The sequence below is a fragment of the Rhinatrema bivittatum genome, chromosome 1, assembly GCF_901001135.1.
Source record: "Rhinatrema bivittatum chromosome 1, aRhiBiv1.1, whole genome shotgun sequence".
Taxonomy (NCBI): Eukaryota; Metazoa; Chordata; class Amphibia; order Gymnophiona; family Rhinatrematidae; genus Rhinatrema; species Rhinatrema bivittatum.
The window spans coordinates 126378799-126406007 of NC_042615.1; the positions used below are offsets into that span (position 1 = coordinate 126378799).

At 41.9% G+C, this 27209-nt stretch overlaps 1 protein-coding gene across 2 annotated transcripts in view; it reads left to right on the forward strand.

Annotated features, from left to right (window-relative positions):
• The first annotated feature begins 267 nt into the window (after nt 1–267).
• The window catches only part of LOC115083233 (microtubule-associated tumor suppressor 1 homolog), a 218753-nt gene continuing 191811 nt past the window's right edge, over nt 268–27209 (forward strand). Inside the window, exons 1-2 of one of the 2 annotated variants that reach the window (XM_029587051.1) lie at nt 268–419; nt 575–702. The gene's annotated coding sequence lies outside the window, so the exon portion shown is untranslated. The remainder of the gene's footprint in view (nt 420–574; nt 703–27209) is intronic. The other variant, XM_029587044.1, reaches the window with a different exon arrangement.

Genomic DNA, 27209 nt, shown 5'->3' on the forward strand with positions numbered 1-27209 from the left:
GCAGGCCATCAGAGGAACCTTTCAACCGTGCGCTCCGGGGCCCGTCACTGCTGGGAAGCTGGTATGCATGGCATGAAGTTTAACCACCACCTCCCGCGTCAGCCCAGCTCGACCTCGGCATCCCTTCTCTACAAACACACACACACACACACAGGCGCCGGAGCCAAGGTGCAAGGGCCGCTTACGTCACAAATTAACTCAGGTGTTGCGAATTCGCAGGCAATAAAGAGAGCGAGGCGCTGGCGGCGCGCCTCTCTGCAAACCAGCCCGAAGGATACTGGGGGAGGGAGGGGGTGTGTCCGTGCGCGCGGGCGCTGGTTCTCGCTTTCGGGATTCGAGCACGCGCAGCCACTACTCGACCGCGAGCTCCCTGACCAGAGCCGGCGAAGGTGCCCCTGGAGCTGCTGCGGCAGACGGAGGTAGGACCGCAGCGGCGGCAGGTGGGAAGGCTCTGGAGAGGGGACGCACCGGGGCGGTGCTGTCCTGTCCGAGCGCGTATCTGCCGGCATTGCACGGTGCACCGATGGGGGGAGGTAAACGTGGTTTCAGCTACGCGGTCGCTCTTACTTCTCAGGTTCAAGGTCTGCTGAGGAAGCCGAGAAGGTGGTGCTAAGGAGCCCGAGCCTGCGCTGACGCCGGCTGCGGGTACTTTCGGCCGGAGCTCTACTTCGTGCGGCGGCTCCTGGCGTGTTGCTAGCACAGGTATTTCTCGGCCCCCACCCTCCGGACAGGACTTTCTTAGGGGGGAGGGGTGTTAATATTTTCCTTTTGCAGCCTGCGCGGATTGGAGGGCTGCCCGGGCGCTTCCTGCACAAAGCACTGCTAGCTTTACACTGCAAAGCAGCGACTGGTACTTGGACGCAGGGAGCTTATTTATGTAGTACTCGGGATTTATTTATGTAGCTTTTATTGGCGCAAAAAGCAGCGGCCCGGTCCTTCCTGTACCGCAGTCGTCCCGTAGGAAACTGGTCTTCGTTGTCTTGTGCTTGTGGCGGTTCCGAGCTGCTTATTGAACAAGTGGCGCTCTCCCAACTATTCCATCCGTGCTGCTCGTCTGTTTCTATTTTATGTGCGGGTTTTCCTTTTCTGTTCTTCCTAGCTCAGGTCGTCTGTTCTCTTTGGAGCAGTCCCTTTCCAGAGGGAACGGTCCAGAAGTGTCTGAACTTGTCATGTGTGTGGTGCATGCTTACGCTGCCGTAGCTCCTGTACATAATGGCCAGGAGAAACTGTGCTGCGACTTGAATCCTGCACGTTGCGTGTTCATTTCTCGGCTCACGTGCGATGAAGAGCCCCTTTTTAAGGTCAACGATGTAGGGCGCTTGTAGGCGTTCTTGTAACTAAGTTCACTTATTTACCGTGGTCAAATCCCAAGTATTTTCTAAGTGATAACTTTCTGAGATCCTCTATGCGAAGAGATGAGGTAGTGCTTGATAGTGGACATCCCCCCCCAAGCAATCAACTCCTTCCCATCTTAATCCTGTTATAAAAACTCACCCTTGCCAGACTTTTTATTTTATAAATGTAATGAGTAAGTTGTACTAAAATATCAGTCTATTGAGATAACAGCAAAAAGCGTGTCCCAGTTAATGCTCTAAAGTCTGCTGACCAAATGTGTCTCTTCTAATGTATGTCACAGAGTCTGTACTGCAGTGAAAGATAATTCTGTGTTGCAGAGGCCCGATATCTTCAAGTGTGAAATCTAGATGAGCAAAGTTCTTAGACCAAAGCATTTCTTGTATTGTGCATTATTTCATAGCATAACATTCTTTTAAATGTTCCTCTGTGGATATATGATATTGTAGAATAGACTGTACCCTACAAGATAAGCATAGGTGTAGCTTGTTCAATTTGGGCCTGGGGTGATAAGGGCTAGTGAAGTCCATGTTGGACTTGGGGGGGGGGGGGCTTGCCCTCTCAGGGTGGCCTCCTCCTCCCCCCCCAAAAAAAGAAAAACCCATATATAAGGACTATATTTACTTCTAATTTCTGTATATTTGTGATATTTAGAAACTCTCAGTTCCCTTCTGGGAGGTTTGCATCTCCTGATGCTTTTTATTTTTTCAAGAGCCCAATATTTGATTTATATTCTGCTTTTCAGGCACTTGAGTGGATTATATTCAGGTACTGTTGCATAAGATATTGCCCAGTGAGCCCTAGCTCCTGTTATAGGCAGCTGGCATGTGAAAATTAGTTTCTGGTTTCTGGAGGTTCCTGTTGCTGATCATTAGGAACGTACGGGAATGTTAGACAGTGCATTGATAGCTGCTGGATCAGTGTTATCGATGCAACTAATTGCATTGGCTTAAGTTAAAAGCACCACCTGCTTATTTTCACCAGACCCTTAAATCTCTTGTGTGATGAGTATCTAGTTAATCATATTAACTGCTAAATATTAATAAAACTCAATGTTAGGTAATTAAAATTGGATTTTAATTGGGCATATCGAATAGCTGTGTGTAGTAGGTAAATAATATAAAGCTATTTGTTTATAGCAAAGGTCACCATTAAAATCTCTGCATTTCTGAGCTGCTTCTTTGAAGTAAATTATGTAGTGAATGATGCCTTTAGGTAATGAATGAGCTGCAGTATGATGGTTTATGGTAGATGGCCATAAAGTATGTGGGGGGGGGGGGGGGGGAATAGAATCAAGCTTAAAACTGAATTTGGATATCTTATAAATGTCAGAACTCTCTTGTCAACTTTCTTTGCTATTGAAGGACTTCAGTGCCAAAATGTTTCCATTAAATCCTAGAACCTGATTTACTAAGCTTTTTCCCAATGACAAAGAATGGGAGAATTTAATTTAGTTGTGCAAAACTAATAGTTTACAGAATATCATTTTTATAGGACTGTTAAACACTTGTGGACTTAAAATACCAGTGTTGCTGTCTAACTGGAAGTGTGGTTTGGTCTTTGAATAACATTAGCAAGAAAGGCCTTCAAATGCTCCAAATAAGCATTTCATCTGATTCTTTAGTGCATATAGCCACCCATGTGCATGGATTACTCCTTGCAAGGAAACTTTCTGATCATGTGGAATGTGCATTTGGAAAATGCTTATTTTATGACTTCATCCTTTTAGATTTTGGAGAGAGCACTTACAGTTTTTTCAAGAAGATTATTTTAATGCTATCTAGGGGGGTGGTTAACTATTTTGCACTGCTCTATGAACTCCTGGATTTACACTGCTACATCAAGAGATGGATAGTAAAATGAATGTTCTACCTTCACTTAAACTATCAGTCAGTACTTTTCATAAAATCAAGTATTTTGATCCAAGAAACAGATGATTTTGCATTGTTTGGCTGCCTGAAAACCAGACAGATTTGCAGCATGTAAGGATGGCATTCTTTCACTGGCGTAGGATATCAAGCACATGTCATAAAGGTACACTGACAAATTTTATGATTAAAAAGTGTTGGGAGTTAAGGGGTTAGTAGCTGGGAGCAGTGGTATAGTGATGTGAGGAGAGCCTTCTATAAGCCCATGTCTATGAAATTTGTAGGTAAATTCGTCAACCTTCACATTTGAACATCCTTTGTTAAATTAGTACTATGTTAAGACAATAGTTTCATCTGTTTCTTGATAAGATTTTGCCACATGATCTTTGTCTCACTTTCCTCCTTCTTTGGTCTTTAGCTTAGCTGTGTTCTGATGCCTTTATTCACATGTTTTTTTCTTTTTCCACCCATTATGTTAAATGATAGGAGTCATTTGTCTTATGCTTCTTCTTGTGCTCAGTCAGATGAGCTGCACTGTGGTTCTGTTTTTTGCTTTGCAGCTTTTTCATACACCTTTTGGACTTCCCTCTGGGTGCTTTCTGGGACAGTGGTGCCATGAGCTAAAAGACAGCTACCTGTTTATTTACACATTTATAAACCCCTCCCAGAAATCCATGACAGTTCTATTGATCAGCAGCTTGGACTGTTTCATCTGGCACTTGGTATGAGTGAATGGAGCCAGCATGCATTGCTGTTGCATGACAGCTGAGACTCCAGAGAGCTCTGAATGTTGTATATCTTCCTCTGGTCTCAGGAGCAGAAGCGCATAAAGATAATTAAAAACAGAAGGATGGTAAATGAGGACTGTAAGGCCCATCTAGTCTGACCAGTTTAATTCCTGGTCTTATGTCATGGACCTGCAGTTGATATCTGGCTTTTCCTTCACTTCTTTCCAGTTAGGAGTCCTCCATGCTTATTAGGAATGTGAATCGTCAGATATATTTTAAATTGTCAAAAATCGTTAGAGCCGCGATACAATAGCAATTCCCCCGATTTATCGTCAAAAAATAGTAAATCAGGGGAGGGGGAGGGCGGGAAAACCGGCACACCAAAACAACCCTAAAACCCATCCCGACCCTTTAAAACAAATCCCCCACCCTCCTGAACCCCCCCAAAATGTTTTAAATTACCTGGGGTCCAGTGGGGGGGTCCCGGCGCGATCTCCCGCTCTCGGGCCACGGCTGCGTTAATAGAAATGGCGCCGGTGGCCCTTTGCCCTTACCATATGACAGGGCAAAGGTAGCGCCGGCGCCATTTTGGTTCCTGTCACCCGAGGTCACGAGTGCAGGAGATCGCTCCCAGACCCCCGCTGGACCCCCAGGGACTTTTGGCCAGCTTGGGGGGAGGGGGGTCCGGGAGTGACCTCCTGCACTCCCGCCGTATTGCCAATATTCAAAAAGGCACTGGCGCTACTTTTGCCCTCACTATGTCATACGGATCAATAAATAAATGAGTTGCCCTTGTATCCCCTTTTGGTGTTGCCCATTGCCCTTCCACTTACCCTAGAATTTCCTATCCAGCTAACTACTCAGAGGTTACACCCTCCACCCACCCATTTTACTGCAAGAACTGCATTCTTGCTGTACTTAATGTGTTTTTTTTAAACTAGGGAATCTGAGCAAGAGCAACTTACTCCTTACTTGTGCTTCTAAATTTCCAGAAACAACTGATTTTGAGAAATAGAAATTAACAAATCAACATAAGTTCTATTTTTTGAAGGGGTTAATAAACATGTGGATAAAGGTGAACCAGTAGATGTAGTGTATTTGGATTGTCAGAAGGCATTTGACAAAGTCCCTCAGGAAAGGCTTCTATGAAAACTAAAAAGTCATGGGATAGGCGATGTCCTTTCGTGGATTACAAACTGGTTAAAAGACAGGAAACAGAGTAGGATTAAATGGTCAATTTTCTTAGTGGAAAAGGGTAAACAGTGGAGTGCCTCAGGGATCTGTACTTAGACCAGTGCTTTTCAATATATATATATAAATGATCTGGAAAGGAATGAGTGAGATTATCAAATTTGCAGATGATACAAAATTATTGAGTAGTTAAATCACAAGCAGACTGTGATACATTACAGGAGGACCTTGCAAGACTTGAAGATTGGGCATCCAAATGGCAGATGAAATTTAATGTGGACAAGTGCAAGGTGTTGCATATAGGGAAAAATAACCCTTTCTGTAGTTAAATGATGTTAGGTTCCATATTAGGAGCTACCACCCAGGAAAAAGATCTAGGCATCATAATGGATAATACTTTAAAATCGTTAGCTCAGTGTGCTGCAGCAGTCAAAAAAGCAAACAATGTTAGGAATTATTAGGAAGGGAATGGTTAATAGAATGGAAAAGTCATAATGCCTCTATTGCTCCATTGTGAGACCGCACCTTGAAAACTGTGTACAATATCCACAGGATAGGAAAGAAAGGAGAAGTGGTGACTGTTGGAGACTTTAATATGCCAGATGTAGACTGGAGAATCCCATCTGCAGAATCTAATAATAGTAGAGAAATAGTAGATGCCCTGCAAGTAGCTTTGTTCAAACAAATGGTAATGGAACCCACGAGAGGAGCTATACTTGACTTAGTGCTCACTAATGGAGATAATGTCTAAGACGTCCAGGTGTGTGCCCACCTCAGCACCAGTGATCATCAAACGGTATGGTTTAATATCACAAAAAGGACACTGAAAAGAAGCACAAAAACCCAAGTTTTGCTGTTCAAAACAGACTTTGATGAAATGGGGAAGTACCTGGAGGAAGAACTAAAAGGCTGGGAGAAAGAGAGATGTGGATCAACAGTGGACCAATCTAAAAGGAGCAATTACCAAGGCAACTAATTTGTTAGAAAAGTAAAGAAAAGCAAAAGAAAAATGAAACCTATCTGGTTCTCAAAGGAGGTGGCTGACAAAATAAAGGTTAAAAGAACAGTGTTCGATCCCAAAAGGAGGAGTACAAAGAAGATCTGGTAGAACTGAGGGACACAAAGAAATTAAGATGGCAAAAAGTCAAGCGGAAGAGAGGATTGCCAAGGAGGTAGAGTGGTAACAAAACATTTTTCAGGTACATCAGTGAAAAGAGAAAAGTTCAAAGTGGTATATTGAAATTGAAAGGTGGAAAGGATCAATGTGTGGAGAGAGAGACGAAGAAATGGCAGAAATATTAAATGAATACTTCAGTTCTGTGTTTACTAAAGAGGACCCTGGAGAAGGACCAATTCTAGTTAACAAGAAACTGGATGGGAATGGAGTAGATGTAACTCCATTTACAGTAGAAAATGTATGGGAAGAGCTGGGGAAACTGAAAGTGGACAAAGCCATGGGGCCTGATGAAGTTCATCCCAGAATACTGAGGGAGCTGAGATGTGCTGGCGGGTCCGCTGTGTGACCTGTTCAATAGATCCCTAGAAACGGGAGTGGTGCCGAGTGATTGGAGGAGAGCGGTGGTGGTCCCGCTTCACAAGTGGGAACAGAGAAGAGGCTGGTAACTACAGACTGGTTAGCCTCACTTCGGTGGTGGGAAAAGTAATGGAGTCACTGTTGAAAGAGAGAATAGTGAACTATCTACAGTCGGGAGAATTGCTGGACCAGAGGCAGCATGGATTCACCAGGGGAAGATCCTATCAGACAAATCTGACTTTTTTGACTGGGTAACCAAGGAATTGGATCAAGGAAGAGCACTCTGTCATCTACTTGGTTTTCAGCAAAGCTTTTGACACTGTCCCGCACAGGAGACTGGTGAATAAAATGAGAAGCTTAGGAGTGAGTGCCGAGGTGGTGGCCTGGATTGCAAACTGGTTGACGAACAAAAGACAATGTGTGATGGTAAATGGAACTCTCTCTGAAGAGAGAGCGGTTTTAAGCGGTCTACCGCAGGGATCGGTGTTGGGACCGGTCCTATTCAATATCTTGTGAGCGACATTGCGGAAGGGATAGAAGGTAAGATGTCTTTTTGCGGATGACACTAAGATCTGCAACAGAGTGGACACGCCAGAAGGAGTGGAGAGAATGAGACTGGATTTAAGGAAGCTGGAAGAGTGGTCGAAGAAATGGCAGCTGAGATTCAATGCCAAGAAGTGCAGAGTCATGCATATGGGGAGTGGAAATCCGAATGAACTGTATTCGATGGGGGGAGAGAGACCTTGGGGTGTTGGTGTCTAATGATCTGAAGTCGGCGAAACAATGTGACAAGGCGATAGCTAAAGCCAGAAGTATGCTGGGCTGCATAGAGAGGAATATTGAGTAAGAAAAGGGACGTGATTATCCCCTTGTACAGGTCCTTGGTGAGGCCTCACCTGGAGTATTGTGTTCAGTTTTGGAGACCTTATCTCCAAAGAGACAGACAAGATGGAGGCGGTCCAGAGAAGGGCGACCAAAAAGGTGGAAGGTCTTCATCGAATGACTTATGAGGAGCGATTGAAGAATCTAAATATGTACACCCTGGAGGAAAGGAGGAGCAGAGGTGATACACACTTTCAGATACTTGAAAGGTTTTAATGATCCAAAGACGACAAACCTTTTCTGTAGGAAACAAATCAGCAGAACCAGGGGTCACAATTTGAAGCTCCAGGGAGGAAGATTCAGAACCAATGTCAGGAAGTATTTCTTCACGGAGAGGGTGGTAGATGCCTGGAATGCCCTTCCGGAGGAAGTAGTGAAGACCAGAACTGTGAAGGACTTCAAAGGGGCGTGGGATAAACACTGTGGATCCATAAAGTCAAGAGGCCGTCAATGAAGAGTGGGTGGCTTGCCAGAATGATTGCTACTGCCTGGAGATAATACCCTTATTCAATAAACATACACATGGTTACTGTGACTCCAACATCGCTCTAAGCTTCAACAGCAAGAGGAAATGTGGAAAAAAGGATTTGCACTCACAAAGCGGGGAGTAGCTGGCTTGTTACGTCTGTTACTACCCCAAACCAAATAAGCCTGATACTTCACTTTCAATGGATATCCAGCATAGCTCTCTGCTTCAACGGCAGGGGAGAAGAAAAACTGATACTTCACGCATATCCAGCATAGCTCTCTGCTTCAACGGCAGGGGAGAAGAAAAACAACCAATAAGGGCTGAATAACATAGTCTGGGTAAAACAAATAAGCATGGGTATAGCTTGCTTATTGCGGTGGTTACTGCCCCTACTACCCCCAACTAATCAAGCTTGATATTTCACTTGGATGCAGCTCCATCACTGCTCTCTATATTAATGGTGGGGGTGGAAGGGAAATAGAACCAAAGAGCTAAGAGAAACAGATAAGTATGAGAAAAAAAATGTGCGAAGCTTGCTGGGCAGACTGGATGGGCCGTTTGGTCGTCTTCTGCCATCATTTCTATGTTTCTATGTAATTCTGGTCGCCGCATCTCAAAAAGATATGGTTATGATGGGGAAGGTACAGAGAAGGGCAACCAAAATGATAAAGGGGATGAAACAGCTCCCCTATGAAGAGAGGCTGAAGAGGTTAGGCTGTTCAGTTTGGAGAAGACTGCTGAGGGGGGGATATGATAGAGGTGTTTAAAATCATGAGAGGTCTTGAATGAGTAGATGGGACTCTGTTATTTATCCTTTGAATAATAGGACTAGGGAATTCCATGAAGTTAGCAAGTAGCACATTTAAGACTAATCGAAGAAAATTATTTTTCTCTCAAGGCACAGAGCTCTGGAATTTGTTGCCAGAGGATGTGGTTAGAGCAGTTAGTGTAGCTGGGTTCAAAAAAGGTTTGGATAAGTTCTTGGAGAAGTCCATTAATGGCTATTAATCAAGTTGACTTGGGGAATAGCCACTGCTATTAATTGCATCAGTAGCATGTGATCTTTAGTGTTTGGGTAATTGCCAGGTTCTTGTGGCCTGGTTTGGCCTCTGTTGGAAACAGGATGCTGGGCTTGATGGACCCTTGCTCTGACTCAGCATGGCAGTTTCTTATGTTCTTTTCTTATTCTTTTGCTTTTTCTTGAGCTGAATGCCTTCCTAATTTTTTTTTTTTAAAGCAAGAAATTGTTGATGGAAGGCTTGGGATTCTTAAAGCAATTCTGGATAGCAGTCTGGAGTTCTGTAGCTCTTCCATGAAGTGCAGAGAGATTTGGCAAGCAGCAGAGTTTTTGCTACAAAGTGTGTGTGGTACTCAGTGATGTTTTGCTATTACTACTATTGTGCCTTTGGGGAAATTCTTGGCTACTTCCATATCAGTATTGGGAGCAGTAGACAATTCATTTTTTGATGAAGGTTGTCCTCTGTTTTTGAGAGTCCAAAAGGTTTGTGGCCAGATGAACTGGATAATAGCAAAATTCCTTTATTTTCTCTTTTTGGATAGAAGGAAAGCAAAAAGCAGTTTTCACTCATCTCTGGAATATTTGAAAGGCTTAGTTTCTTGATAGCTACTGAAATTGGTAGTAGCAGATTGCATGCTCCTTGAACCCAGAACTCATTAAGAATCTGCTTCTGAATTTTCATAGGAATCTGGCTTTTGGGTCTTATTGATGTATGCTAATAGTTTTATATATATATATATATATATATATATATATATATATATATATATATAGAAAAGTATCTAACTGCTTTGTAACTGAGCCCAGTTTACTTCCCCTCCTTTCTATAATTTCTAAGCCTGATTAGCAGCATGATTTGAATACCTTCACAAGTACTTTACAGTTTTTGCCAATATTGCAATACAACCACATATTAAATGAGGGTTCTCTGCCTTTAATTTGCCATGCAGCTTTCTGTGTTAAATACTGGCATAAGCTTGCATGGTCTTGTACCCTGGAAGACCCTGTACCTTCAATTTATTTACTCAGGCTCTGAATTAATAAGACAGGGGTGAAAAAAATAAATATATGCTTAACTTTAATTCACTTTTCTTTACTTGGGTGTTAAAGCATGCTAACACAAATGTGAATATTCATTCTTATGTACATAAACATTTTATTTTCTATGCATTACAGGTTTTATGCATAAAGCATGTTCTCTACACACTTTAATGTACAGAAATCCTGAGTATAGGACCCCACACCATGAGCTCTAGGTTCAGCCCCATTGACTACCACTAGTCCCAGAAACTTGACTCCACCTTTGACAGAGTTAAATTTCCACTATAAGAAAACATTTAAGCTTGCACACCTCTTTAAGCTAATTCCTTGGCTAACCAGGCTATCTGGAAGAATGCTCATTTGTGTGCAAAGTTCTATTCACATTTGTTGTGTGCTAAATTCCCAGTTAAATTAGAGAGCATGCTATGTCAGGGCCTCAGTAATTTGGCTACATATTCACCTATGTGATGCAATTAGGTAGCAGTTACTGTCAGGAATATTGGATTTTCTGTTACAAACATGTTGTAACATAATTTCCCAGCATCCCTTTTTGGTTATGGAAAGTAGTGTATCAGTTACAAGTATGGCTTAAGCTAATGTCTCTTTTCTTGATTTGACATTTTGTAAATCTTTATAAGGACCTTGTCTTGAACACTCATTTTGAATTGTGGTGACTGGGTTTTTTTAAAGACTTTTTTTTTCTTTGCCTTTCCCCAGACCTCATAGCTCAACTCGTTCATTTTTGTAAGTTATGAAAATCTGATTTCTCACTTGCACTAGCTACCAAGTTTCTGGAATAAAAGAATGTTTTATTTTTAATTTTTTTTTTTTTAGCATGGCCTTTTCCAAGAGAAGTGACAGGGAGCTTGTGCTCTTCCTATCTTGCTCCTCCTCCCCTTAGAAGAAAGGACTCTTCACTGTTCAGTTCTAGGGTTGCAGAGCCAAGGGAAGCATGTAGTCCTGTACCATTGTCCAGAGGACTATATTCACTATGCTGGATTAAAATATTATATTCATAGTCCACAAATTTCAGTAAAATCATTGAATGCAGCTTACAATATAAAACTAAAATTCTTGAGGGACAAAGATTGTACAAAATATACACAAAATCCAGAAAGAATAACATAAACTGCTATAGGCAGCAGCTTATAAACATGTGAAAAGCTTCAGTGAATAACAATGTTAACCTTTTTTAGAGCTGCCATAGATTATCTAATCTATGGAAAGGCAGGGCGTTCCAAGCACAACTGGCAAAAAGCAGGAGTTTGCAATGCTTTAGATCCCAGATTTGATAGTATTACAATAGTCAAGGGTGGATAAGACAACTTGTTCTACTATTGATCTAAAATAAGTCTTAACTACCTAACTAGGCGAAGCTTGTAAATGGGATTTAAGAACTGCCTTTATCTGTGTATTCTGTCCTAGTTTGGGAGACCATACAGAGAGTTAAACCTCTGCCTTATAAAAAGCTTCCAAAAGTCAGAACTCAGATCTTAACACCAAAACATCTATTGAATGATATGGTATTGAATATAACTGGTCAGACAGCAGAACTGACAGCTCTGGAGAGTAACTCTGAGAGTTCAGTTCAAAGGTAGATAGCAGCCATAGAGGAGGCTGAGACTGCCAGCAGATAGCAGAAACCAGCAATGGAGCATGAGGAAGCAAGGTGAAAAGTGATGCTTTGGAGAGCGGCAAGCTTGTCGAGAGCCAGTTCCAAACTGAAATTTCAGCAGTAAGGACTACTCTGGGATTCAAACCAATCAAGAATAAGCCTCAAGGCCACAGGCTTCTGTTACGGAAAAGTCTGCCCATTTACTTGTGAAGTGTTGAAATTCTGAGGTCTGGGTGCTCAAAGGACCTCTTTATTCAGGACAAGGTTATTAATGGATATCCAAGTCTCAATGATGCAGACAGGACAAAATGTGTAACATATGTTGAGTTGAACTTATTGGAAGATAAAGCAGAATATCTATGTATAAATCTTACTCCATGAAAAGAATTTCCCCCAAGTGGTGCTAAATATAGGTTAAATAGCAAAGCTGACCATGCTGATCCCTGTGGGGTCCCATCACAGTTTTTAATTGAAGAGAACATTCTTCTCACAATGATTCAAACCAATTCAGCTCTAACTCCAAACCAAATTCTTCCAGACAAATTAGCAAAATCTGGTAATGGTGGCAAAGGTGGATGCAATATCTGAAAACACCATAATGATGTCACATAACTTGACCAAGGACTTCACAGATGAGTATGAACTGAAGTTGAGGATTTCAATGCCATGAGAGTTGAAATCCACAATAAGGTGACTCTAATGATTCTCTTGGAAGAAGAATGGAAGTTGCTAAAGTACATGTTTTTCTATTATCTTAATGAAGGTAAATTGGAAATGTTTAGATTTACCTCATAGAAGGCTCAAACAAAGCCTTTAGTCAACACACAGCATATTGTAGCTCTTTTAAATGACTCAGGTAAAATTCCTCAGATGTTTGCCATCAGCATTGCCAAGATTGTCAATACATCTCCTTAAAAATCCAAATGACCCCAAAAGGACAAGAATCCAGAAAGGAATAGAGGGCCTAATACTTGCTAGTGGATGTAGTCATATGAGACCACTTAATAATTCTGCCCTTGAAATATTAGAGAATAAAGAATTGAGCATAGTCATGATGGAAACACTTTTATTATCCTTCAATGAAAGTGCTTTAAAAAAAACAGCCTCCAAAATATTTAGTTTTAATAGTGGAAAAATGTTTTTGTCCTAATTAGTGGGTACTGAAGTCTCAAACTTACCTTTATTAATCTTTAACATTCTGGGTGAGTTTTTAAGCAGATAGAAAATTGTTTAACTTGTCTATGCTCATGACATTCCAATAAGAACCATGCAGTCCTCTAAGCTTTTAACAGTCTTAATAGAAATAGTATCAACAATTTGTCCAACTTGTCCACTAAAGAACTAGTCTTCTGTAGCATCCATCAAAACTGTCTCTCGAACTCGGCTCCCAGTAGTTTTTTTTTTTTTTAAGGATACATCAATAGAAATGTGACTAGAGATTGTTTGGCCTATCTAGTCTACCCAACTAATTTATCTTTACACTTCGTCACTGTCTGAGAAACTCCTGTATTTATCCTATGCTTTCTCGAATTCATATACTGTTTTTGTCACCCTCTTCCATTGGGAAGCTGATCTATGCCTCCACCTCACTCTGTAATCTACCATTTTTCACTCTTATCCCATGACTCCTTGTTCTAGAGCCTCCTTTCTGTTGAAAGAGGCTAGCCGCCTGTGCATGAATATTTGAAATTCTCTCTCATCTCCTTTCAGCATTCCTCCCTGGTGTATATTAGATCTTCTTCTCTATCCCAGTATGCTTTAGAACAGATACCACTGACCACTTTAGTAGCCACCCTCTGGACTGACTCCATTCTGTTTGTCCTTTTGAGGGTGCAGTCTCCAGAAATATACACTTCATTACAAATGAGGCATCAGGGAACCTATACAGGGGCAATATCGCCTCCCTTTTTCTGCTGACCATTACTTTCCCTAATCAGCCAAGTATCTTTTTTGGCTTTTACAGTCGCTTTAGCCATCTGTTTGGCCACCTTAAGATCATCAGATAAAAATGTCCCCAGATCCTGCTCTTCCTTTGTGCTCAGAAGAGATTCACCTGCAATACTGCCCTTTCCCCTGAGTTTCTGCATTCTAAATTCATTACTCTGCATTTTTTAGCATTAAATCTTAGCTGCTAGACCTTAGACCATTTGCCGAGCTTTGCTAGATCCCGCCCCCCTCATGTTTTCCTCTCCTTCCTGGCAGTCCCACTGTGTTCTATTTTGGTATCAGACAGCCCTTCTCAGACAACCTTTATGTTGCTGACAAATGTTGAAAAGGAGGATCCCTGAAGCACACTGCTAGTAACAATCTTCCTCAGAAAACTCCATTTAGCATTACCCTTTGCCATCCATTCAGTCACTCTAGGATCCATACCAAGGGCACAACCTTTATAAGCCGCCTGTATGGCATGTTATTTAACAAGGCACTAATTTTGAGCAGTGCCAATTGGCTGAACAATTCAGGTGGTTTGGAGGTGCTGGGAGGAATGATAAATTATCAGGCTTGATGTGTGGTGGTGATTTAGGGGTTAGGAGCTGTGACACTTTCCTGTGTGGTAGCCTACTACTACTGCGCTGTAACCATTAATGAGAGGTCCCCCAGCATGGATGTGAGTGCCACAAGTAATAGGGCGTCCTGACTCATCCGTGCAGGGGCGAAGCTTACTGGTGTTGCCTAGGGGAAGGGGGGTCCCTTCCCCCTTCCTGCTGCAAAGGTGTGGTAATGGTGCCGGCACCCCAGGGTGGAGCTTTGTGGGCGGGATGGCTGGCACAGTTGATGCTACTCATCCTGGTTGGGCGCGGTGATGTCATAACATGCCCCGATGCCAGACTTTGCCAGGGGGAGAAGACTGACAGGAAACTTAAAACCCACTGGGTCTCCTCATTCAGCCTCTTCTTCCTTGGCACCTGATGCAATGTGATCCCTGCCCACCCCCACCCTTGTTTTACATAGAATTGACTGTTAAGTTACTGTGCATTTAATATACGGTCATGGTGGCAGCAACCAAGTTCAGGAAAGGCTAATGTAACACAGGCATTAAAAAGAAGCAGGGAGGTGCTGGTAAGGGAGAGGGGGGCCTTGGGGCCACTTAGCGGCTGGCTACTGAGTCAGGTCCAGGGATTGGGCCTTGACGGATCGGCCAGGCACATTTGAGTGGGGCTCTGGTGGGGCCTCCTGTGCAGCAGCCTGCCCAGATCTCTTGGATATGGTGGTCCAACACTTGTGGGCAGTGAGACCATCCTCATTCAGTTCTGCCTGGGTGGATGTAATAAGATATTAGCACCTGCCCAGGGGTTGAGACTAGGCAGACATGGCAGGACTCTGAACCTGAATTAAGACTCCCCTGTTAGGGTTATTTTAATAAACGGCTGTGGCCATTTGCATCCCGCTGTCACGTTTTCATTGTGTATGTAATGTTGCAGTGTCTAGCCAGGATGGGAGGAGCAGGATAGAACCATGGGTGTCTGGGCTGCCTGGTTACTGTTTAAAACTTTCTTCCTGAGCTGCCTCACCAGTTTATTTACTGTATAATGCCTGCTCTGGCTTTAGTTTCCCACAAAATCAGCTTATTTCCCATTACTTTGCAGCACTTCATGCTTTGCAGATTAATTATATGGTTCACAATGTTGTGCTCATAGTCAAAACAAAGATGCAAATGAAAAACATTAATACAATAAAACAGGACAGAATCTTTTAGGTATGTTAGTGATTGGAGGACATGGAAAAGAGGCATTGAGGCATGGAGGTGAAATGGAGTAACAGAAGCTGACAAGGAAAACAGAATTGCACAACAAATTTGTTTGAGGAGCTATCTAAACTAAAAACAGATAAAGCAGTGGGTCTGAAAGGGATACATCTAACAGTTTTAAGGGAGCTTGGTTCTGGCAGCTTTGCTGGCTGGCCTTTTCAATGCTTAGAGTAGTTGTGGGGACATCTGGATGTGGGTCACATAACTGGAAATATAGAAGGCTGAGAACTACAAACCAGTTTGTCAGACCTCTGAGTAAATAAATGGAATCTGTTAAGACAGATGTTAGTACAGCTTGTGGAATGCAATGGATTAAAAGATCTGACAAGGCATGCTTTTACCAGAGGTAGGTCTTGTCAAATCTGAAATTCTTTGGCTGCGTGACAAGAATTGTATCATGCTAGAGCACTAGATATAGTATACTACTTGCTTTCAGTAAGGCCTTTGAAAGTTCTGCATAGGTGTCTGTAAAGGAGTGTGTCTAAAGACCTTGTTAAGATCAGGACCAGACCTTTAGCTTGGTGCACCTTAAGTCACTGCTCAGAAGGGAATCTCTGTCCCAGGGCATTTCCCTGAGTAGAGGGATTAAGAGCAATTCCAGGAGGGAACAGAGGTCCTGGGCTACAGGAAGTTAGAGATCCTGCCAAGACTTAATGTTGGAAGCCTTGATTTATGTTGCTGAAGTAAGCAAGATGTATGTTTTTGCAGCACTTTCATTAAAGCATTATTTTTGGAGAGAGGTTGGAGTTCAGACTGTTCTGTCCTTCAGCCCTTGTAAAGCCTAAGACTGCTCTCATGGCATCAGTGATTTATAAATTGAGGATCCTTGGAATGGGCCTTAGTGATTGACCTTGCTAGAAACTGGTTGACTGGGAGGTGACAAAATACTGGCAAATAGGAGTTCACCCAGAGGGGCACAGTAGGGGGTCTGTCCTTGGACTGATTCTTTTCAGCTTTTTGTAAGTGACATTGTGGAAAGGCAGTTGGGGGAAAAGGTTTTCTTTTTGCAGATAGCTAAATCTGCTTCAAGGAAGATACCCAGGAAGTTGTGGAAGACACAAGGGGTCTAGTGATGCTTGAGGAATGATCTAGCAGCTAGGACTGCATGTTAAAAAAAAAAAAAAAATGCCTACAAAACTCCAAGGCAGTACATCATAGGCAGTGAAATTCTATGCATGAAACAGGAGCAAGATCTGGAGATAGTATCTGATGGCCAAACAGGTGAATAAAGCAACAGCGAAAGCCAGAAAGATGCCTGGGTGTGTAGAGAAAAGAATGGTCAGCAGAAAGGTGATACACCTGGTGAGATCTCACTTGGCATGCTATATAAAAATGGAGACAGCACCTTCACAGATATAAAGCAGGTAAAGTTTGGTCTAGAGGGTAGCTACTAAAATGTTCAGTGGTCTTAATTATAAAGCATATGGGGACAAACTTAGATCTAAACATGTATACCCTAGAGCAGTGTTTCCCAAGTCTGTTCTGGAGGACCCCCAGCCAATCACATTTTCAAAATATTCACAACAAATATGCATGAGAATTCACATGCACTGCCTCCACAGCATGTAAACTCTCATGCATATTCATTCAGGATATCCTGAAAACCTGACTGGCTTGGGTTCCCCTGGGACAATTTTAGAAACCTCTGCCCTAGAGGAAAGACACAATGGGGAAGTATAGTACACAAATATCTCCAAGGGATTGATGCACAATCCCTTGGAGATGCTCTGAAACCAAGGTGTCATGGGATGAGGCTGAAAGGGGGTAGACTCAGGCATAATTGAAGCACATTTTTTTCTTTTTGTTACTGACAAGGTAATGAATGCATGGTACATCCTTCCAGCAAAGCTGGCATAAAGCATAATACAAGCCAGGTGGATCTCTGAGGGAATGGTAGGGGGTTGTACAGTTGAGCAGTTTGTGTTTGAGCAGAAAGCTATCTGATCTTTCTATAGTCACATTTGTTTCTATATATTTTTATTTAAAACTTATTCACTGCCCATCTGAAATTCTAGGCAGTTTACATTTTACACTCAAATGAAATTACAAAACAATAAACCAATACAACACAAAGGGTCTCACCATAAGATCATTTAAATAAAAATAGGTTCATCCTTAGACTTTTGTAGCCATAAGCTAGATAGGGGACTTGACATGTAGTTTTCACCTGAAACTGTGGAACATGCAAAAGAATGGTGATGGGGTTACTGAAACATGGCTAACTCAGTGCATAGTTAAGCTCTGGAATTCATTGCCAGAGGATGTGGGTGGTTACAGCGGTTAGTGTAACTGGGTTTAAAAAAGGTTTGGATATTTTTCTACAAGAAAAATAAACTATTAATTAATAAGCAATAATAGCTTGAGATTTATTTAATGTTTGGGTACTTGCCAGGTATTTGACTTGGATTGGCCACTGTTTGAAACAGGATACTGGGTTTGGATCCTTGGTCTGACCTAGTTTCTATATAGAAGGAATGATACACTACAGATGTGTACTACATGGGTTAAACATGTATGTGTGCAGTGTACTTTCAGGTGTTAAAATCAAGTGTTCTCCTTTTCTGGAATATTAGTGGGGATGTCAAAGTATAGAACAATGTTTTAAAAAAATGTTTAACCTGAAAATGAAAATTTCGTTTTCTACAACTAGTTCAGTTTTTTTACTTCTAGATTTTTTTTAAATGTGTGAAATTGCTGTAAGATTAGTTGTGAACTAGTGGCTTTATCTGTGCTCATATTCACAAGGCAAGGTAGTTAATCCCAGTCTCTGAGGTCAAATTAAATTACTTTCTTATTGAATTGTACTTGATGGGAAAAGGACTGGAGAAGCATGCTTATCTTGACTTTGCATTCCAAAAACAAGTTATAAAGCCTCAATCGGTAAACAGCATGGTGTTTCAGGTGCATGTTTTTAGTACACACATCTAGGACCAACCTTTCCTTGTTGAATAGTATGTAAAATTCTCATTTAAAAACAACCCCCTCCCTAAATGGCAACATCTGGCATCTTTATTTCAAACATGAATTTGAGTCGTGCTGTAAATACTGCGGTGCTTTGACCTACATAGGTTTATATTCACACTATTTCCCTAGCAACTTTAGTATTCATAATACTTTTGATTTGATAACTTCCAAACATTTACTAAATAAAAGTTTGAAAGCAGGAACACTAGCTAGATTTAAAAATACTAGCTTGCCTGTTTTTTAGTTGAATGCTTGGTTTTATTCTTTGATCTACTTTTTTAAAAATAATTTTAGGCATTTGGCACACTTCAGGGAGAAGTATATACATTTTAGGTCCACAATCCTTTGAGTTTTGAGTCTCGAGTCTACTGCCCTTGTTTTTGTCTCCTCTTTTGGTGCATATTTCATTTAAACATTTGTATGTTACCCAAATTGGCCAAAGTTATAGTGGTTTACAGTAAATAACATAAAACCAAAACAGATACTAATTCTCTACATCTTGAATATCAAATTCTTTACACAGCAAAATCATTTTGACACTCCATAAACCATACTGCTTACCCAAGAGAATCTCCTGCAATGGTACCTCCCTAGGATCCTCCATTATCTGGAAAAAGTCTTATGCAGTTTTTGATAATTTAAATGTACTCCAGTTTGAATAGCCAGCTTGTTCCAGAGCTGTGGCTTCACAAGTGAAAATGCCATTTTCCATAGCATTGATCCCTCAAAGTACAATTAATGGCCTTGAGATTAATGCAAATTCTCTAAGTGAACTTAATAGCAGGTAATGGACTTCTCCTCCAAGAACTTATCCAATGAAACTTGTACAGATATTTTAGCACATTGCTTTGCATACACAGATTGGCAGCTAATGTAATGAAGATATCTGACTGGCATGCTTTAATTTACCCTTCCCATATACCAGCCTGGCTGCATTATTCTGCAGTACTTGAAGCTCCTTAATCACAACTTTCAAACCCTTACTAACAATCAGGCCGATACAGTAAGGAGCGGTAGGAAGAGCTGCGTTAGTGCTGGGCGCACCCGCGGTTGCCGCACGCACAGTCCGGCTCACCTACCGCTTGATACCATATTGAAATGTCATGCAAATGCAAGCTGCATCCGTGAAGCATTAGGCCCGCCCAACCATTTTACTGTATAGAGTGCTATACAGTATCCTGAGTGCGCTGGCCTAACACTTCACGGACACGCTGGTATGTCATTTCAAATGTCATTTCAAATGTCATTTCAAATGACATTTGAAATGACAGGTACCAGGAAGTGGAGGGTTCTCCTACACTCGTGATTGCCAGTCCTCTCTCCCCTCCTCCCGAAGCAGGGAGAGGGGGGGGGGAGAGGACTGGTGAAACGACATGCAAAGTGTAAAGCAACGAAGCGACTTACTTTCTTGCAGCCCTCCTCCGGAGACAGACTGCGGCTCCCCTGCCTCCCAGAGGCAGCTGCCGGCGAAGATGGATGCCTGCACAGGAGAAAGCGGCCCCTGTGCGTGCATTTTGGCTGCTGAAGATGTGACGTCACATGTCGTGACACCAAACATCGTGACGTCACGCCTTGAGCGGCCAAATTGCATGCACAGGGGCCGCTTTCTCCTGTGCAGGCATCCATCTTCGCCGGCAGCTGCCTCTGGGAGGCAGGGGAGCCGTGGTCCTTCGGAGGAGGGCTGCAAGAAAAAGTAGCTTCGTTGCTACTCTTTTTTTCGCTTTTTCCGCTAACGTTGCTTCGGGAGGAGGGGAGAGAGGACTGGGGTTGCCCCAGAGACCAGCACCCATGGACGCAGCCAGGGCAGGTGAGCGGGGGCTGGGGGAAAGTTTGCCGCCTACCCTTACCCCTGCCTCTAACGCAGGGGTAAGGGTAGGCGGTAAGTTAGCAGGTTAAACGCGCGGCAAAACTGCAGGTTAAAATAGTGATAGTCGGGGCGCGCGTTACTGTATGGGAGGGAATAGCTAATTTGATCGTTTACATCTAATATACATGCCGCGGGCAGAAGGGGTTACCCGGTGATTTAAAGAGGCGGTAAGAATGGGTTAAAGGGGATAGTGAATCGCAGGTTGGACTAACGCGGCCGAAAAGTGAGTAGAAAGCGGGTTAGCAGGGTAACCGCGGCTGCACTTTACTGTATTGACCTGTTTTTGAGCTCACTGGATTAATATAATCAGAGGTAGACTGAGATCTAAGAATGTTTTCAGCTGACTGTAAATATGCATGTCTTAAGATCTATAGGTCTCTGTCAAGAAACTAAAGTCCGTATCAACCCCTAAACTTATGTTAAGAGAACAAGTATAAAGTCACCCAAAACTGTTTTTATCTCTCACTCCTAAGATCTGTCTTTATGCAGTACCAGCTTATTACATCCTTCTGTTTCATCATGTAATATTTAAAATCACAATGCTGCTCCACAAATTGCTTAGACTGGATTCTCTAGCTTGGGCTAATGCCCTAGTAAGAGTCTATAACCCAATGTGATCAAGATCTTCCCAGAGGGGCCTCCTTGACATCCCTGCTGAGATAAGCTGACTAGTGGGCACTCGAACTGCTATTTCAGTCGCTTCTCTTATTTGGAATTCTCTCCTGGAAATGTTATGCCTGATGGACTGCTCAAAAACCTTTAAATCAGTTAAACATTTTGTTTAAGCAGACATTTGGCTAAGGAAACTGAACTTTGATGTCATTTTAATATTTTGCTTAGTGTGCAGACTTCAGTTTTAACTTTGTTATATTGTGTGTGGTTTTGTCAATCATTTAGGCTTTAAGCGATTAAAGCCACCTGTAAACCTAATAGCCTCTTCCAAAGAGGCATCAATTGAAACTCCAAACTGGATGCTATCCATACATATAGGTAAGCAGTCACACAGGTAATCAAATCTGCTGAAAGATGCAAGAAATGAAAGACATGACTAGGGGCGGATTGTGGGAAAATAGTGGCCCGGGGGATTTTTCTCCATACTGGCCCATGGGTTCCCAATTACACATACAATTTGGTGAGTCATCAAATACAGAATAAAGGGATCATAAAACATACACAGAAATGCACAGACAAACTGAACTGGAAATCACAAGTTAGACTGTATGTAATGCAGCAATGGAAAATACATCATTCCTCATAAAACATCAAACAAAATCAAGAACCATAAAACATCATAGGAACAACATAGGAAAATAATACTAAATATATATTTCAAAACTGCTGATGAATAGAACCTCCAGTAATTTAACTCAGGGAAATTTTCAAAAATTTGTATATAACACAAATAAAATATTTCGAAAAGAGCAGACATCAAATAATATTCAATAATTAAAACTAAAAAGGATTTTAAAAAGCCCCTGCTGTGTCCCTTCTGTGGGACCTCTTGATTTCCAGTTGCCCTGATATTGTTGGATTAGGAGGTTATCCTCTCTCACACATACATGTCCATTCTCTTATACATGCTCTTATATCCACCATAACCTCTCGCTCTCACTGACCCTGACACACTCTTAGGCTCTAAGACACTCTCTCCCCCCCCACACAAACTTACTTCCCTGGATTAAAGTATTTAAATACTGTGAGTTGCAGCAGATTGTGGTAGGTCTTACTCATAGGGGGGAGGGGGAAGACATTTTGGACTTATTGGTTCTGATTATTTTTGTGATAGTTTGAAACGAGATTGTTAAATTCATGTCATGGTCCAATCATAGGGCTTTTACTTTTCAGGGGCAGGTTAAGGGGGTCTATGGGGAGAGGAAAGATTAATATGGAAAGGTTTTTTTGTTTTGCTTTTTTCATCTCCCAACTGGAAAGTTTGACCAGTGGAACCTCAAAAGTAGGGGAATTAGTGATTCAGTGTAGAGAGCAGTAACTTCAGTGGTAGAAAAAGTATTAGCTCCTTTGCTTGTAGGCAATCTGACCCATGGTTTAGTGAAAATCAAGTATGAGGAGGGAGTTAAGGCAAATGGCACAATGATAGAGGACAGGATTTTTGCAGGTTTGTGGTTTTTGGAGAGATGGCTAATACGGGGTTTAGTTTTAGGGGGTGGGGAAGAAAAATTTCTCAAATTTAAAGTCAGATTGTTCAGATAGAAAAATTAAGGTTGTAAATGCACTTGCTGCAAGAAAAGGAAGAAAGGTATTAGGGATGCCAGTGTGCTAGATATTCCTGAGGAAAACCAATTGAGGGTGTGTATTGATTAATGGAATAAAGGTACAGAAAGGTGATCTGAAATACATCCATCAGGTGGCCCTAAAGATCCTGTTCCCCATATTTAAGCATCTCACTGTAAATAGTTTGGGATGGCTTCATGTATTGACAATTCCAGTAATCAAAATGTATATTAAAATCCCACCACTACCAATAACTAATACCATAACCCTAATTCTATAATCTTAGATTCCATCCAATACCTTAGCACCCAAAGAGGATTACAATACGAAACTAAAATAACCCGATCTTCCAAGAACTGTAAAAGCAGCTCCTACAAATGGCACCTGCATAATGGGGAAGTTATCCCTAAAAATACATCCCCCCTCTTCCTGCCTCTTCTCTATTTGGATGTGTAAAAAACCAACTATTGTCTAATAGTCATGACTCTAGGGCAGGGGTTGGGAACCTTTTTGGCTGAGAGCCATGAATGCCACATTTTAAAATGTAATTCCGTGAGAGCCATACAAGACCTACCAAATTAATTTACTACAACCCCCACCCTCCTAACCCCCCCAAGACCTGCCAAAAGTCCCTGGAGGTCCAGCGGGGGTCCAGGAGCGGTCCGGGAGCGGTCTCCTGGACTTGGGCTGTCGGCTGCCAGTAGTCAAAATGGAGCCGACGGCCCTTTGCCCTCACTATGTTACAGGAGCCATTTTGACTACTGGCAGCCGACAGCCCAAGTCCAGGAGACCGCTTCTGGACTGCTCCTGGACCCCCGCTGGACCTCCAGGGACTTTTGGCAGGTCTTGGGGGGGGGGGGGGTTGTAGTAAATTAATTTTGGAGGTCGTGGGGGGTTTTAAGATTTTTACTTTTTTTTATTAGATTTGTCTGCGAGCCAGATGCAGCCATCAAAAGAGCCACATCTGGCTCACGAGCCATAGGTTCCCGACCTCTGCTCTAGGGGTTAGGGAGAACACATCCAATATAAATGCTGTACAAAGTCATGCACACACACAACCTTCCCATGAATAAATTTAATATTAAAGGTCACACAAGTGTCCTAATCACTTGTTCTACCCCACCCTTCAGATGAACCAATTTCTCAAACCTTTGCAAGCCTACACTTAAAGGTCTAGCTCAGAACCACATCCCAGAACTTGAATCATTCTCGCTTTTATAATCATATCAAACAACTCCTAATTTTTATCCTTGGTCTCACAATTCCAAATCATTAAATATTTGAGCATGCTACACCAATACCTCTTAATCCAGATGTAACCTCAGTTTTTGAAGTCTTCACTCCTATAGAAATAACCGCCAGTTCTTATTTACTTAACCCTATTCTGTAGACGTAAACTTTTCATGAAGACTGTAATCTGTAAACACCTGTATTTATTATAAGAATTTGTATTTACTATTTATTATTTAGCTATTAACATTGTTCTGTTACCACTTGGTACTATTTCTCTCCTTTACCTCAAACTCTAAGTTCCTACTAAGTTAGCCATGTTATTTATACCCAATTGTTGGATGTAATTGTATATTTGTTTAATTGTTCAATCTGTTTGATGTAATTTTCTGTTCTTTGTTCTGTGTAAACCGAAGTGGTATGCACAAGTGCATGAACTCCGGTATATAAAAGCCTTTAAATAAATAAATAAATATCCCTTTCTACCTAACTACCCATTTACAGCCTGTCCCCATTACCATTACCCATTAAAATTCCCCTTTCAATCAACTTGCTCCCATGATGTGTCCCTCTCTGCATTTCCAACATAAGCAAGAAAACATGTCTGGTACATAGAGTACTCATGTGCACGAAGGAGTAATATTTTTACTTGTGCTCTGGCATATTGCACCTCTGGCATCCTTCCCTGGCTAATATTTCCACGGCCCAGTGATGTCGGGTGAAGCTTAGAATTTTCCAAGTCAGGAAGAAAACTAACTAAATAAAACTGCTCCAGTGATGCCAATTTGTAAGAGGTTTTCTCTCTCAAACTGCACATGGATACAGTAATCACAGGTGAAATGTATACTGATAAGGATAGGTGATAGTGCCCTGATTTAATTAAAATGATGTGGGAGCAACTAAACAGGAGTTTCCAGACTAATGAAAATTAAATAGAACAAAATATCTTCTGACAACTGAATTTAATCTTTCTGGTATTGCTGTTCATTGAATCTTTCATTAAGGATCTCCTTTCTGAAGAAAATTCTCATTTAATCCTGTTCATTGATACTTTGGATTGCACATTTCAAAAAGACAAATTACAATCACCTGGCAAAGCAAATAGAGCTTTTTAGGCTTTTGTGTACATTGGAGTAAGTAAAGATTTTGTATTAAGGCTCTAGTTTGTGAACCCATTTCTGGGGGATGTTGTGCTATAATTTCAGAAGTCGTTAACAGTTTAGCTACTACTGTTGAGTGAGAAAATTAAATGATTATCAGGCTGTTTTTAGATGGCACAATTTGTTGTGTACCCCATGTTTACTAATGGAATTGGATTGTTCCAGCACACTCTGAGTTTATTGATCAGTCTTTCTTGGAGCATGCTCAGGCTTATTCTTGAGAGCTCCATAGTCTAGGGATCTTTTTTTCTCCCCAGCATGCTCTACAGAGCTGGATCCAATAAGACTGCATTTGCATGTTTCAAGAAGACTGTCAGCAAATTCAGCTAACATAAGTGACAAGTCTGCAGAGTGCAGTGGTTTTGCACTTGTACAGTAATGTTGAAATCACTTATTGAGGGCATGAGATGAGTGAAGAGCATTGGAATATTTCAGTGCATCAACAGTCTATAAGAATTGTCACCAAAATGTAATTGTCATGTATTGTGAAGAAGTGTGGGTCTGTATGAAGCACATACTCATGGACACATCAAGTCCAAGTACATTTTTGTTGGAATGGACCAGTGAGAAGGGAACATTTGGGGTCTATTGCCTCAAACCGCAAGCTGTATGGAAGGATAGTGAGGTAGGTTATATGTGCATTATCAGTGTGTTTGATTTAAAGAAAAGTTGAACAAAGATCTAGCAGCTGCATTGTGGTCATCAAGAAATCTGAGTTCTTTAGAGATTCTGGAAAATCTTACTAAATCTTTGGATCCTTGAAAGTTTAACATCTGAAACTACAAAGTTGTGTGTACTTTCAACTTTGGAAAGAATTTACTAAATGGCTTGACACGATCAGTCAGCCTAAATAAAATGTCTTTATGTAGCAGTAACTCCTGTAGAGAAGCAGTTCTGTGATTTTAGTAACTTACTACATGTTTATGTAAAAGATTTGACTTTACATCTGGTAACTTTTGAAAACTACTATGCTGGGAAATGCAAGTTATTTCCGGGGAGGTTATTTTTCCTCTAGTTTCTGTCTTTCACTGGTACAACATTACTGTATCCATAGCCACACAATAAGAGATCCAAAAATAGGTGGTCCTTGACTGGTTTAAAAACACTCAGAAGAAAAACAAATTGTTAGGGCTAAGTATATGTGGAAAAAGTGTATATTGGTAAGAGAATGCAGCATGTTCTTAATGTTACATGTACACTTGAGAGAATGTTATAGGGTTTCAAGTGTTCTACTGATTTAGTCTGTCTGCTTCCGACTTCCTTTTAATTTAAGACCAGCTGACAAATATTACTGTTCATTTTTTTGACAAACAAGTAAAATATATATTTGAGCAGTTGTGTGGTTTGCAGTGTAATTTTAATGGTGTTGATTCAAAAGGAGCACTGTCAATCTGTAAACAATCAACCTACTATATGTGGCAGTGTGAATGAAAGGCCTGTGATCTTTAGATTAGGGCAAAGGATTGGTAATGTGTTGAATAGGTAAGATTTTCTTTAGATTCTTTGGAGCATATATAGCTTCCCCCCTTCCCTGAGATTATGTGGACGACTTGTATATGAGCTCATATACAGGCCTATCCTGTAAAGTGCGGCCGTGTTTACCCTGCTCCTAAGCCGCTTTTAACTCACGTTCCGGCCGCGTTAGCCCTTCCTGCGATCCCGAATCCCCTTTAACCTGTCATCTCTTCTCCCCCCCTCCCGGAGCAGGGCGCGAAAAGCAGCCTTGCTCCGGGAGGGGGGGAGAGAGATGACAGCGGCGAAGCTTTCCCCCAGCCCGGATGCCGGCAAAAAACTTACTTTTTTGCAGCCAGCCATGAGCAGGAACACGATCTGGCCTGCCTTAGCTCCTCCCGACAAGATGGCCGCCTGCACGGGGAAAGCGTGCAATTGGCCGCTGAAGACGTGACGTCACGACATCACGTCTTGAGCGGCCAATTGCTCGCTTTCCCCGTGCAGGCGGCCATCTTGTTGGGAGGAGCTACGGGAGCCAGATCGTGTTCCTGCTCATGGCTGGCTGCAAAAAAGTAAGTTTTTTGCCGGCATCCGGGCTGGGGGAAAGCTTCGCCGTTGCTAGTGCGCGGGCCTAAGGCCTAAGGCTTTTCGGACGCGGCTTACATTTACATATAATTAGGCTTCAGGATCGAGCGGTAGGTGAGCTGCACTGTGCGGGCGGTAACAGCGGGTGCCGTAGGCACTAACGCAGCTCTTCCTACCGCTCGGTACTGGATAGGCCTGACAGTTGGAAGTGATCCCCTCTGAAAATATTAAGTATAATTTTAGATAAATATTTGGTGATTGGCAAAGGTTAC